At 33.6% G+C, this 14,951-nt stretch overlaps 1 protein-coding gene across 1 annotated transcript in view; it reads left to right on the forward strand.

The window, feature by feature from the left end:
• Positions 1–1,217: 1,217 nt before the first annotated feature.
• Positions 1,218–14,951, forward strand: part of ADGRL2 (adhesion G protein-coupled receptor L2) — a 219,603-nt gene continuing 205,869 nt past the window's right edge. The window contains exon 1 of the mRNA XM_058538375.1: positions 1,218–1,242. The gene's annotated coding sequence lies outside the window, so the exon portion shown is untranslated. The remainder of the gene's footprint in view (positions 1,243–14,951) is intronic.

Genomic DNA, 14,951 nt, shown 5'->3' on the forward strand with positions numbered 1-14,951 from the left:
AAATCTAAGTAGGATACCCTTCAAATCTTAACTTTATTCTCCAGCAAAAAATCAGTACATTTTGTGAACATCAACATTTGCCATTTCAAATTTTAGCTAGTTTTCATTTACAGAAACATTATCTTTCTTGGAAATAATGATGTCAAGTTACATTAACACATTATAATTTTTATTCAAAATTACTTCATTCAAAAATAATATTGAAGGGTCTGAAATGCCATTATCCAAAAATTCAAGCAAATTCCTTTTCTGCATATGTTGTCTATTAAAATTTCCTTAGCCATCATCTAGTTTTGGTAGAGGGAGATGAACTCAGTGTGTTTTTCTCTGAATTAAGATCATGATACTTAAAAAAAATCATAAAGGAACAGAAAATGATGGAACAGAACACGACCAATACTTAAAAACACTAATTATTGGGATATGATAAAAGCATATTTTCTTACATCCTGACTTGTTCCTTTATATTAGAACTATTGACACTAAGAAAGGTTATTTTGTACTAAATTATTAAATGTGAAAGTAAATGTTAATTAAAAAATTTTAAAGAACACAATACATTCAAAAACAAATACCTTTTCAAAATACAATTTTCTAATTCTTACCATGTGATGCAATTAAAACCTTCCTTTTAATCAACAGAAAACAATAAGAAAATGAATAGTTCTTTACTATCTTTTATGTTGTAGAGAAAAGTAGGAGTCTGGACTCCTAATTTTGTTTCTCAGCTCCTACATCAAATTTTCAGTTCAAGATTCCAAACAGGGAATGTGTTTACATATCAATAGATGTAATGGGCATTCATGTTGACTTCAAGAGAGCAGAATGCCCCTCAATTTCCCCTTAAAGAGTTTCAGGTATAGCTGTCCCATCTGAACGAAAAACTCAACAGAGCTAAAGGGGAGAAGGAAAAAAAAATCTATTGACAATATTCTCTTAATCTTATAATATTTATTTGGGGAAAATAAAATGTTGTATTCCTGACTTTGAAAGTACTTATCACAACAATTGCTTAATCCTTAGGTAGCTCTGTCCAAAGGCATGTAATACACGTTGAAGAATTCTTAGAACACTGATTTGTGTTTCCTGCAATAGATTTACCTCATTTTTGTTTTGCTGCTGATGCATTACATTTGGCAGTTAGGATCCCTGTGGATGGAGGTATAATAAATAATAATATTTATTTTCTTTGCTTTCCGGGGTATTTATGGCACAATGATAAATTTCATCTTTCCCAGAATAGTAAGTAAAGAGTTCTTTCTATATTTGATAGTACTGAACACAAACAAGAAAAAGTGAATTGTTATGTTAAAAGTGGAGTATCATTTGCTAAATGCATTGAATGATCTGATAATTATAAGGTAGCTTATACTCTTGAAATAAGTGGATGCTGCATTCAAATTCTATAAGCATTCCAAAATTCTCATCAAATATGCTACAGCCTCTTCAGAGGGAATATAAGGTTTTTGCTTTCTCTGTTGGAACAGAGTGTTGAACACAGTGTATTCAACATTTTGTTTTCTGGGTAATTTATTTAAAAAAATACACAGATATAGAAATAAATGTGGCTTATATTCTATGAGCAGAAAGAAAAAGCATATCTGTGATACATATTGAGAGTGGGTGAGTAAGAGTCCTTTGGAATTTTTACTGTTACATAAAAACATTGTAATTTATGTTTGACCAGGGCTTTGCAGCATCTGTGAATTTAAAAATGTTTGTTTTCTAAGAGCATATATCATAACTTCTCCTAGGCAGGCTAGTTACTGTACAATTTTTTTTAAACATACAGTTTTGCTGTCTTTATGTTTTTACGACTTAAAAAGGTAATACTTAGTTATGGTCATAATCAAAACCTCTTTAAAATTCAAATAACAATAAAAATTAATCTTATTGAATAGAAAAGGTCAATGTAAAATGACATTTCTCAGCAAGTTGTTACTGTCTCCTATGAAGATTTTTTTCTTCCAGTCGTTCTTGGGTATTCCCTATAAAAAGAAAGAATTTCTCACTGTAGAAAAAAGTCACATTGAAATGAACCAATCATCAAAAAGTGCTATGTTAAGTGAAAAAGCAGGGCACAAAATACCTACACTATATGTTGTGTGCATGCGTGCTTGTGGATTAAGAGAGAGAATGGGGATCCTATGGTAGGCTTAGAAAAGGGCCTGACAAAAGGCACACAAAACAGTAGAAATACAGGTAGTTTAATAGTCTTCATTCCTTCCTTATTTTCTGAATTTCCTATTATCAATATGTATTATTCTTATAATCAGAACAAAAGCATTATTTGAATAATAGGCTATTCAAAACAGTATATTTATATTAATGAAATACATATATATAAAATTGCAGAAATACCTCTTTGTGCCAATAGCATAATCAAAATGATCTTATATGATTTAAAAAAAAAAATCCTTCCACCTAATCTAATTGAGTAAAAAATAAAACAATGAAGGATTTAAAGTAAGGGTTAGGCTATTACTTTTATTAATTGTACTTCAATACAAAAGTACTCCTAGAATGCATACATATGTGTGAAAAAATAAACATTTTAAAACTAAAATGAAAAGATGTGGAGCCAGCCCTGATGGTCTAGCATTTAAAGTTCAGCACGCTCCGCTTCGGTGGCCCGGGTTCAGTTCCCTGGCACAGAACCACACCACTCGTCTGTCAGTAGCCATGCTGTGGCAGCGGTTCACATAGAAGAACCAAAAGAACTTACAACTATACACAACTATGCACTGGGGCTTTGGGGTGGAAAAAGGAAGAAAAAAAAAAGGAGGAAAATTGGCAACAGATGCTAGCTTAGGGTGAATCTTCCCCTGCAAAAAGAAAAGAAAAGAAAAGAAAAAGATCTGCATCTTTACATTGGTTTTTAGTACACAGGAATTTGGTATTTTATGAACTTTTTTCAGAAGAAGAAAAAGTCTATCTAGGAAAAGGCTAAAACATGAAGGCAAAACTTTTAAAATAAACTCACACTTTTTAGTTAGTAGATCAAACTACTCAATAGTAACAGAAAACTTCAATCTAAAATCGGTGCAATTTACCCATCTAAAACCTACTCTCATCTTTGCAACTTTAATGTGCAGAATTATTTTAAGGTCCAAGATTAAAAGAAAATAAAGTATAATAGACAACAAGGAAAATATAAAGAAATGTTGCACAAGAATTGCTTTTAACCTAAAATAATATTAATAATTTATTCATAGTAAACATAAAAAATAGTGCAATAGAATACTTTTGAAATTAAAGATTCCTTCTCAAGAGTAATTTATTACACAGTGAAAACTAGTAAAAAGTATAAATTGTAGTTATAGCTCATGTATCCAACAAATTTAATGAAAATGGCCCAATGATTTTAGAAGAAATTTAGGGGGGAAAAAAGGTGCTCTTGTAAGCATCTAATACTGTTCACATTGATGCTTTCCAAATCCTCATTTCTATCCCCCTTTCTCTCAGTTTACATAAAATTAAAACAGAATTAGTGCTCTGATTGTCTAGCTCACAAACCAGAAGGGATGCTATAAAAGCTGAGAGGAATAAGACAGGAATGCATTGAAAAGTTAGGCTGGTTCCCACCTGTTCACCAGCAGTATGATTAAGGTACCAAAGACTAGCCATATGATTTTGAGTAAGATATATCATAGACTTGGGTTTAAAATTCCTGATCTGGGGCCGGCCCGGTGGCGCAAGCGGTTAAGTGCGCACACTCCACTGCGGTGGCCCAGGGGTTCACCAGTTCGGATCCCGGGCGTGCACCGAAGCTCCACTTGTTAAGCCATGCTGTGGCGGCATCCCATATAAAGTAGAGGAAGATGGGCATGGATTTTAGCCCAGGGCCAGTCTTCCTCAGCAAAAAAGAAGATGATTGGCATCAGATGTTAGCTCAGGGCTGGTCTTCCCCACAAAAAAAATAAACAATAGAAAAAAAATAAAAATCCTGATCTGTTAAATAAGGGGGTTATACTGGAAGATTTTTTTTTTTGACGTAGATTGGCCCTGCACTGACATCTGTTTCCAATCTTCCTATTTTTTTTTTTTCTTTTTTCTCCCCAAAGCCACAGTACATAGTTGTGTATCACAGTTGTAGAGTTGTAGCTCTTCTGTGTGGGATGCCGCCTCAGCATGGCTTGATGAGTGGTGAGTAGGTCCGTGCCCAGGATCTGAACTGGCGAACCCTGGGTCTCCGAAGTGGAACTCGTGAACTTAACCTCTATACCACCAGCCCAGCCTCTGGAAGATTGCTGATAAAATCTAAACTCCTTTCTAGCCCTAGAATTTTGCAATAAAATGATATATCCTTAAACTGACTCTAGAGAACATAGTATTGTGAGATCTGGAGTTGTTAGAATGAAAAAGGTCTTAATTAAAAGGGTAAATTTCATTCATTTGCAAATATATTGAAAGTCTCACCCAAACTATATCATGTAAATGGAGGGATTATATATTGTGTATTTTGATAATATTCTTTCCATATTACTATTTTGAAAATGTACTTAAAAATGTAACAAATTTTCTCACTTTGCTTTGAATGAGATAACACTGTAAGTGGTGTGTCAGAGAAAATCTAGCATCAGCCTTTTATAAAGAGTAGGGAGACAAATTCCATTTGTATATGGAAATGTATATTCCTAATAGGTTTATTCTGCCAAGATGCTAATCTGATATATAGGGGAATCAAAATTTTTAATTCATAAATTTCTTTTTTCATATTCAATCTGTAACATTTTTAGTACAACTAACATATAATGATATTTTAGAAAGAAAATAAGCAAAATTAACCTCCTGTCCATAACCAAGATCAGGGTCAATGTAACAAATTATTAGATACATAAAACATCTGCTCATTCCAACTATTCCTTTCTGATTTGTAAGAGTGCAAATTTAAGTATGCAGCCAAAGTTCTGAATTATTATGTGAACTGAATTGAAATGTAAATACATATTTTGGTGACATGTATCTATTAAAACTGAACTTTAAAATAAAATAAATCTTCAGCATTACCAAGATTTTCTAAAACTTGGATTAGAGATTAGAGATAAATAAAGCAAATTTCTCAATGTAATTAATCTGCACTTGAAGAAAATGTATCTCCCTCTCGTTCCCAATTCTGGCTATACTTAATGAACAAAGACTGAATGTATATTTCTGTGAATAGTCAAAGCATCTAATCTTCAACCAACAACAATTAAATGAACTTTTATTCTGAGAACATTAATAAAAATTTGTTACTTTATTTCATTAATGACAAAAGTTCTATACTGGAGTTAACTATAGCCAGTAGTCATTTTTCCATTTATCTTTTAAAATTCCACAACAGTTTCCAATAAATCAAATGTCAATTTTTAGGTCAGATGATAGTAATATCAAAGCATTGTTAATTGGCCAACAGGTTGATTACTACTAAGATTTTGAAAAAGCAAAGATAAAAACAGTCCTCTCCTTTTCCTTCAATTAAAATTGCATCCAATTATTCCTGAAGATTATAGATCTCTTATGGGATTTCCGGGTTCATGCAACTTTTTGGTTCATTTCACAGGAACAATATTCACCTTAATTAGCGAAAAACAACTGATGGGCTTTTTACGAGAGGGAGTTCCCTCTGTGCACTGATTGCTGCCACTAGATTATCCTGCTTTTTTTAAAAAATGCTCTGCTTTGAAAGCAGGTGGTTGAATATGTTATCTGTTAGTAGCCATTGTCTTTGAAGATAGTCTTTCTTGATGAGTGGTTAATCCATTTTAGTTTTAACCTCCCAACTTTCTAAGCAATATCCTAAGTTCGCTTTTGAAATGATTTATTACTTTATATAAGTTCAAATATACAAATCAAAATTATTAAATAAATAAAAAGATACTTCTTGTGTGTTATTGAATTGTTTTACACAGATTATAAGGTTAAAATAGTGTTTCCTTTTAAAAATGCTTTTTTCGGGGCTGGCCCCATGGTGTAGTGGTTAAGTTCCTCATGCTCCACTTCAGTGGTCGGGGTTGGTGGGTTCGGATCCAGGGCACGGACTTCCACCACTCGTCAGCCATGCTGTGGCGGTGACCCACGTACAAAATAGAGGAAGACTGTCACGGATGTTAGCTAAGAGACAATATTCCTCAAGCAAAAAAAGGGGAAGATTGGCAACAGATGTTAGCTCAGGGTGAATCTTCTTCACCAAAAAAAAAAAAAAAACCTTTTTACTATTTAGTAGCTAAAAAATAAAACTTCTAATACATAATAAGAAATAACAAATCATGAATACTCAAGTCTCTTGTGATCTTTCAAGCTCTCTGTGTACCCTTCTACAATTGCTTATCCTCTTCTTCAATCAGAGCTAAACATTATCCTAAATTTTCTGTATCCCTTGCTTCTCCTGGTAATTTTACCTCATGTATTTGCATCCCTGAACATATTTATTGTATGTTTACATGGTTCCAATAATATATAAATGAAAATATATGTATTTGTGACTTTTCCATTAAACATTAGGTTCCTGAGTTTCAACCATTTGCAGCACATAACCATAATTCATTAGTTTACACTGTTGTATAGTATTCCATTGTATGACATAATTTACTTGTCTTCATTAAGGTTGATGAATATTTGGGTTGCTTCCAGTTTCTTGTTTCTGTTTTTTACTACTACACATAGCGCTGCTATAAACATTCTTGAAGATGTATAAGTAGATATGTAAAAAAATTTCTCTAGGGCAAGAGTTCTTAACCTGGAGTGATTTTACTGCCACGGAATATTTGGCAATGTGTGGAAATATTTTTGGTTGTCATAACTTGGAGGATGTTACTTGTTTCTAGCAGGTAGAGGCCAGAGATGCTCTAAACATCTTATGAGGCACAGGAAAGCCCCCACAACAAAGAATTATCTGGCCTACAATCCAAATAATGAAAAATTGAGAAACTCTGCTCTAGAATATATGTTTCAAAATGAATTGCTGAGACATAGAGTATGGAAAATTTCAAATTTATTAGGTAATTCCTAATTGTTATACAAAGTATCAATTTTACACTCCTATCAGGAGTGTAAAGATAAATGTTCCAATAGCTCTGTATTCTTGTTAGCACTTAATATTGTCAGACACTTTAACATTTTTTATCAATTTTGTGAATATGAAATAAAAACTCATAGTTTCAATTTTCAATTCCTTGATTACTAATGAGATTGTGCATCTTTTCTCATTTTATTGATAATTAGTGTTTCCTGTTCAATGAGGTACCAATTCTTTTTAACCAATTTTTAAAAACTGAATTGTAGAGAATATCCATACTAATCCATTGCTCTTTATTTGTGTGACAAATGTCTTTTTCTAGTTGGTGGGCTATCTTTTCAATTCTTTAAGGTGCCCTTTTATGAACACAACTCTTAATCTTAATGCAGTTAAACTTAGCAAACTTTCCAGTTTTGCTTATATCTTACATTTCCTACTTAAGAAATCTTACCCTTTATCTTCTAAGTGTCTTAACATTTTGCTTTTTACATTAAGTCTTTAATCCATTTGAAATTTCTGTGTATGGTGTGAGGTAAAATTAAATTTAAAAAAATAGAGACTATAGTCTTAGTACCATGTATGGAATAGTTTATACTTTCCCCACTGGTCTTCAAAGCTACCCTCTTCATGAATCAAGTTTCCATATATTTACAATCTAATTTTTGGCTCTCTGTTTTATTTTATTGGTCAATTTGGATCCTTTCACCAATCTTACACTGCTAAAATTATTATCATTTAATAATAACTTTAAAATCCTCTATTTGTTCTTCTCCAAGAGTATTTTGGCTCCCATGGCCCTTTTCTCTTCCATGTAAGTCTTGGAAAAAGCTTGTCACTGCCCTCTCCTACACACACACAAAACTTGACTGAAATTTGTTGAAATCTACAAATCAGTCTGAAGGGAACTCACACTTGTATTATAACTTTTAGTGTTCCAATCCAGGAATATGGTTTACTTTTCCATTTGTTTAGATTTTCTACAATATTTTTTAAAAAGGTTTTATTTCTCCTATAAATTTGTTAGATTTATCTCTAAATACTTTTTTATAAAATATTTTTAAATTATATCTTTTTAATGATTTCTTTTGTAAAGTGAGAGTTTCTAATGTTTGCTTCTGGTACGTGGAAATACAAATAATTTTTGTATTTTTATTTTATCCAGCAAGCCTTCTAAATTTTCTTATTAATTCTCATAATTTATCTGTATTCTCTCTTGGATTTCCTATGTAAACAATCATATCTTCTGTGAGTAATGTCGGTTTTATATCTTCCTTTCCAGTTCTTATACTTTCATTTCTTTCTTGTGTACTCCACCAACTAGACCTCTATTTCAGTATTATACAGAAATTGTGATAGTAGACAATTTTGTTTTCTCCTGATTTTTAAAAGAAAATGCTTTGAACATTTCATCACTAAGTTGTAGGTTTTTTGTAGATATCTTTTATCAAGTTAAGAAATTTTCCTTTCATTTCTAGTTTGCTTTGATTTTTTATCTTTGATGGATGTTGAATTTTATCAAGGGTTTTTTCCAACATTAATTTAGAGGACATTATGATTTTTCTAACAAAGGGTTGTTGAGAACTGAAAGATCTCTCACCTTAAGGACATTTACTGAATGGGGTGAACATGAATTTCACTTTTCATGTCCTTGCTGGCACAGGGGAAAAGTGACAAAGCCCAGGGCTTAGTGCTGGGATGCCAAATGGATATACCCTCATCATTAACCTGATCCACAAATAAATCCATCCCACAGAGGACTGCAAGAAAAATTGCAGTCTTGCATGTTAAAAAAAACTAAAGAGAAAAACATTCTCCCTTGAAAATTCATAATCACAAACCAATCTTACTGTGTTTCCAGCAAGAATTCACACAATCTCAGGGGTCTACAGACTCCACATTAAGAATTTAGTTTAAACTGGTCACTAGTTGTGCCTTTTGTGCCTGGCAGAATCAAAAGAAAATTCCCTCTGGAGGGCCCAACTTTATTCCATCCCTCCAAGAATTTAACAGATAAAATTCCATGAATATAAGGCCACAATCAGAAATCACAAACACACTGTAAAATAAAGGGGGGGGGGGGCAAATAAGAAGAATCAGGTGAAAAAAGATAAAAAGCAGAATCAGACACACAAAGACTTCAAACATTGGAATTACCATTTTCATTCTTTGTTGTCCTCTTCTTTTTTATTCTCATTCTTTGTTGCACATAAAACTGTATTCAAAAATATTTTCTCTTTTTAGCATTTAATTTCCTCATAAATAATATGTAAACCCTTCTTTTCTATAAAGTTAGAAATTAATAATATAGTCAAGTTTAACTTGTAAGCTAAACCTAATTACACTGAAATGGAATTTGATTGTGACATTTATCTACCAAGCTATAAGAACTTCAGCAAACAAAAAAAGGAGAAATAAAAATAGGTACTTTTATGTTTAACTTAAACAAAAAGGTAAGATTGTAAATGTTGTATTAGACTAAAAATACCAAAACATATATTGATGGCTATAATATAGAATCTTTTTTCAAACTGTAATATTTTTGTAGACAGACTCCATTTAGTTAAAAACTCAAAATGATTAAATAATTAGAATATCATTTATTTGTGCAGCATGATATTTTCACTCAAACTCTCAAGGACTTTCAAACATCTTTACAATTTATGTTTTGAAAATTTTTAGAAAGGAATAATGTTCTCACTTGACCTTGAGCCCTTGATTGGTCTTATATTGGGCACTTGGCCAAAGCTGAGCCAATCGTACTCTGTCCTTGTAATTTTTTAACCTGGAATTATGGAACAGACTCTTTGGCAAAAGGACAATATATTGGTTGATGGATCCCAAGGAAGGCTGATTCTGAGCCTTAATTCCAGTTATTAAACTTTCGAGGGATCCATGAACAAATAAATTGCCTTTGCTAAAGCTTATTTGAGTTGTTTCTGTAACTTGCAATCAAAACAGTCCTGATAACTACACTTATAAAAAGAAAATTAAATTCTGAGATGGTTTCCCTGCATGCTGATAGTCATAGAAGGCAATAGGTGAATAATACCTTTAATACCTTTTCCACCACAATGGAAGGGAATTGTGAAGAGTTCCTGGGTGAGTTCTTTTGAAGCACCGCCTTGACCAGAATGTACCTCTTCCCTCTGGTTTACTCCTGAGGCAGGTCAAAGTAAGAAAGATTACCCAAGATTATTCCTTATGACTAAGTTTAGGACCACTAGTATTTTGACAACTAAACTTCTGGTATCTAGAGGGATTCCGTCAAGAAGCCCTTCCTGGATGTAATATTTTCCAGTTACTTTCTACTTGAGATTTTACATGGTCTAAGTAGAAAGGAAGGGACTGAAATTTACGGGAAGAACATAACAATTTTTGAGCATTTTATGCTATGTTAAGGACCCTGCTGGTCCATTTCAATTTATTTTCTAGTGAGGTGTTATGGGCTGAATTGTGTCCCCCCAAAATTCATGTGTTGAAGTCCAAACCCCCAGTACCTCAGAATGTAACTGTATTTGCAGATAGTCTTCAAGAGGTTATTAGGGTCAAATGAGGTCATTGGGGTGAGCCCTAATCCAAAATGTCTGGCATCTTTATAAGAAGAGATCAGGACACAGACACACACAGAGAAAGACCATGTGAAGACATAGGGAGAAGACAGTCATCTACAAGATAGGGAGAGAGTTTTCAGAACAAACAACCTTGTCTGTCAAATCTACTCATAAAAAGTCTTTCAAATGTCTGCTCTACTCTCTGTTCCCACAATTACTACCTTAGTTTTGACTTTGTTTTTATTACTCGAAATATTCCAATAACCCTCAGCTTCTCATCATTCTAATTCAAGCATTCATAGTCAGGCCAGCAGGCCCACTAGACTGTGAATTTGTTGAGAACAAAGTTTACTCTATACTCTCTTTATATCCCCAGTATACAGTCCATGCTTCTTATACCTGGCTATGCATCAGAATTTTGGCTAGCATTTTTTAATAACAGATTTTCAGGCCTCAGACCATATCTATTGAATCAGAATCTTTAGGTATGTGGGCTAGAAATTGTTTTTTCTTTTTTTTTTCTGTGAGGAAGATCAGACCTGAGCTAACATCCATGCCAATCCTCCTCTTATTTTGCTGAGGAAGACAAGCCCTTAGCTAACATCTATTGCCAATCCTCCTCCTTTTTTTTTCCCCTTTATCTCCCCAAAGCCCAAGTAGATAGTTGTATGTCATAGTTGCACATCCTTCTAGTTGCTCTACGTGGGACGCCACCTCAGCATGGCCAGACAAGCGGTGCGTCGGTGCACGCCCGGGATGCGAACCTGGGCCGCCAGTAGCGGAGCGCGTGCACTTAACCGCTAAGCCATGGGGCCAGCCCCTAGAAATTGGTATTTTTAATATGTTCCTAAGTTGATCTTATGAATAACAGACATCTGTTCCTTCTATTTGCCCATCTTTTTATTGTTGGTCACGTGACAGCTTCCCCAAAACTTCTTACCTCAGTCTTTTGTCCTATATTTCTTACTGTGTCTTCCATTATCACGGTGTTTTTGAATAATAAATCTAATTACACTTTTTTGAAGTAAAATGGTGATTCTTTAGCATTAACGATGTATTTCAAGAATTTTCTTGTTGAAGATCTATATCTATTGTAGCTTACGGTATGTCTGTTTCCTGAGAAGCTACAGAAATGTCATAAAGAAATTTTAATATATGTATAATAGTAAAAATAAATGAAGACTATCCAGTTTATTCACTGTAAAGCTGATAAGTAGGTTTCAGCACTAGGATGTCCCCTTCAATACTGCCTCCAATTACGTGAAAGAATTGGCTGGGAACATTGACTTCTCTTCTATAGTTATCTTGTGGCCTGGCCTTGTTCATATTCATACAAATTCTGTGGTAGGACCACAAGTGAAAGTGGGTTTAAGTTCACCTTAGAAAAGGAAGAAGTAACATCTCAAATTCTGCTCTGGTCCTCCATATTATAAACTCAATTCATGCATTTATCATTTGGCAAAAATTGACAACTTTATACCCTGAAAAGAAAAATCATACCACTTTTCTTACTTCAAATAAAAAGTAGCTCCAAGGCTGAAGCAGTGGGTCTTCGTATCTACTCACAGATAGGAAACATGAGTCTAGAAAAAGATAACAAATAATGGTAGTCCTTAGAGATAAACCCTGCTGTAGTCTATACTTGAAATCAAAGGCACTCTTTTCCACTATACTTAGATAACAAAAGAAAAACCAGCTGAATATATCTGCCAAACTAATTAAGTCAATAAATATTTGTTTTGTGTCTATTACATCAAGCATTTTATAATATAGCAAGATCAAAACAGACCTGATTCCTGATTTTGTGGAGCTTTCAGTTTAGTTAATAGAAGTCTTAGTTGAAAAAAAAAAAATGGGATGCTTACAGCAGGCTGGAATGGAGGCAAAAAGGTGGAGTGTGTGAGTAGAGGTCATGCCCAAATGACATTTCCTGGAGGGACCACTTACTCTCTGCTCAGATGTCATCAGCCAGGAGTACCCTGGAACTTGAGTCAACAAATGAGCTTGACCTTTTTCAGTATAGTCTTTGATACTCGTGCATACTTTGTAAAAAGCCTGGTGCAAAAACTAAATCTTATCCATGGTCTGCTTTTCCTGTTCTAAATGTATACATTCATGTATTCATTACACAAATATTTTATTAAAAGTACTTATAAAATAAGGCCTCTTAAGCAGACTGAAAGGCCTGAGTATGAAGTGATATATTAACCAACTACCTAGTTCTTGGCTTATTTTTTCCTGGATCATATTTCTAACATCATGGATCCTTCAGATTATAATCTTGATTACATAGAACAATAAAATTTTAGTGTTTCCAGACTAGGGTTAGCATCTCCAGTAACAAGAAGCTCACTATTTCTTCTATCAAGATATTGCATCTTTGAAAAATTCAGACTACAAGTGGTTCTATTTTTGAACTGAAATATACCTCATTATACCTTGCAGCATCTTAATTCAGCCTCTTTGGGCCATTCAGAATAAAGCTAATCTCTCTCCCACATAATAATTTTTTAATTTAAAAAACATAGGTGAGACTTTTATAAAATTAGGATAGGCTTAGTAAAGAAGATATGGAAAATTAAAAGTAGGTAAAAGAAGGAAATAGCCATCTTCCCAGTGTCCAAGACAACCATGCTCAAAATTTTGATATATCTATTTCTAGTCTTTTTACTGTAAATAGTTTTGATTCACTGTTATTTTACATAATTTCATCATCACATATCTAAACATACACATACACAAACATAATATAATTTAGTTTCCTTCCAGTGAGGGAAATTTGCTGTAGAGGATAAGTGGGCAGGCATTGAAGAAAGACAGACCCAAGTTCAAAGTCAAGCATTATCACATGCTAGCTTTCATTGCTTTGGACATGTTACTTAACCTCTCTCAGCTTCAATTTTCTAATCTGTAACTAGAACCCACTTCTTGTGGTTGTGGTTAGCATTCATTAACATAAACTGTTTAGCACAATGATTAGCAAATAGTAAATGCTGAGTAATGATTAAAATTATTATGTTTATACTCTTCTGATGTAGCTATCAAATATAACAACTTTCAGGTTGAAAGTTCTCAATTCTTTCAGCCTTTTCTCATATAAGATGGTTTTAAATCCCCTTCCCATGCAGGCTGCTCAATATTGGAAGTTATGTAGTCTTTCCATTCATATGTTTCTTAAAATGTTGCTCTCAGAACTGAACGTGGTAATCAGAATAACTTGAAATAGAGTCAGATTATGTTCTCCACTATGCTATGCACATCTTAAATTTATTAATGAAGCCTAAATTATGTCCTCCTCCTCTTCCTCTTTTCTTCTTCCTTTTCTTCCTCCTCTACTTCCTCTTCTGTCTCCTATTCCTCTTATCCTGCTCCCCTTCCTCCTCTTTGTTCTCCTTGTAACCATATTATACCGTTGATTCACTGCCAAGGAAAGCTCTTCTTTTTTTCCCATGAGTACTGTTGCTACATCACATATCCCTCAAATCAGATTTAGGCAGTTGGTGCTTTTGTCCTGAGGCAGGATCTCACAATTATTCCAACCAAATTACATATTGTCAGATTTGTTCATCTTTTAGCAGTTAAGAATTTTTAGATCCTGATCTTGTAATCCAATATATTTACTCACCTTCCCTATCCCATGTAACCGATTTTTGACAGGCATGCCTTCGTATAGTTTTATCTCAGTCATTGTTAAATATGTTTACATCACGCAAGACCAAGGACAAAGGCCTGTGGTGTACCACTTGGAAAACCTTCCTCCAGGCTGACACAGTTTCATTAAAATTGCCATTGGGTGCAATCATTCAGCCAGTTATGAAAACACATAATAGTAGCATCCCTAAACTCTTATTTCTCCATCTGGTCCACAAGGATATAAAGAAAAATCTTATTAAATGACTTGCTAGAATTCAGATATTTATATCTCTTGCCCTGATATACTAGTTTATTAACTTTACAGAAAAGAATATATGAGATTGAGCTAAATAGCTTCTTCTTATTGATTTTATATTTTCTCCTAATAACCACTTTTTAAAAATGCTCACAAAATAGTCTTTTATAAACATAATCTAGGCTATCCCCCCTACTTTCTCCAAGCAACATCAGTTTCATGGATCTGAAGTTTGCAGTCTCTGCCATTTTTTGAACCTAAAGTATTCTTCTCTTATCCCCTCCACTCCATTTCTCAAAGGTAATCAGCTAAACACTCCATAATCTCATTTAGAAGGTTTCTGGTAATAATTCATAGTAGTCAAAAGACTTATTAGCAGCTAGACCAGTCAGGTTCTCCCACTAAAGCACATAGGTGAAGTGCTCAAACCATGGACTTAACTATGTGGGCTCAAATCCTAGCTCTACACTTCTCTAGTTGTATGATCTGGAACAAATTATTCAACCCAATA

Source organism: Diceros bicornis, chromosome 4, assembly GCF_020826845.1.
Source record: "Diceros bicornis minor isolate mBicDic1 chromosome 4, mDicBic1.mat.cur, whole genome shotgun sequence".
In the NCBI taxonomy this organism is placed as follows: Eukaryota; Metazoa; Chordata; class Mammalia; order Perissodactyla; family Rhinocerotidae; genus Diceros; species Diceros bicornis.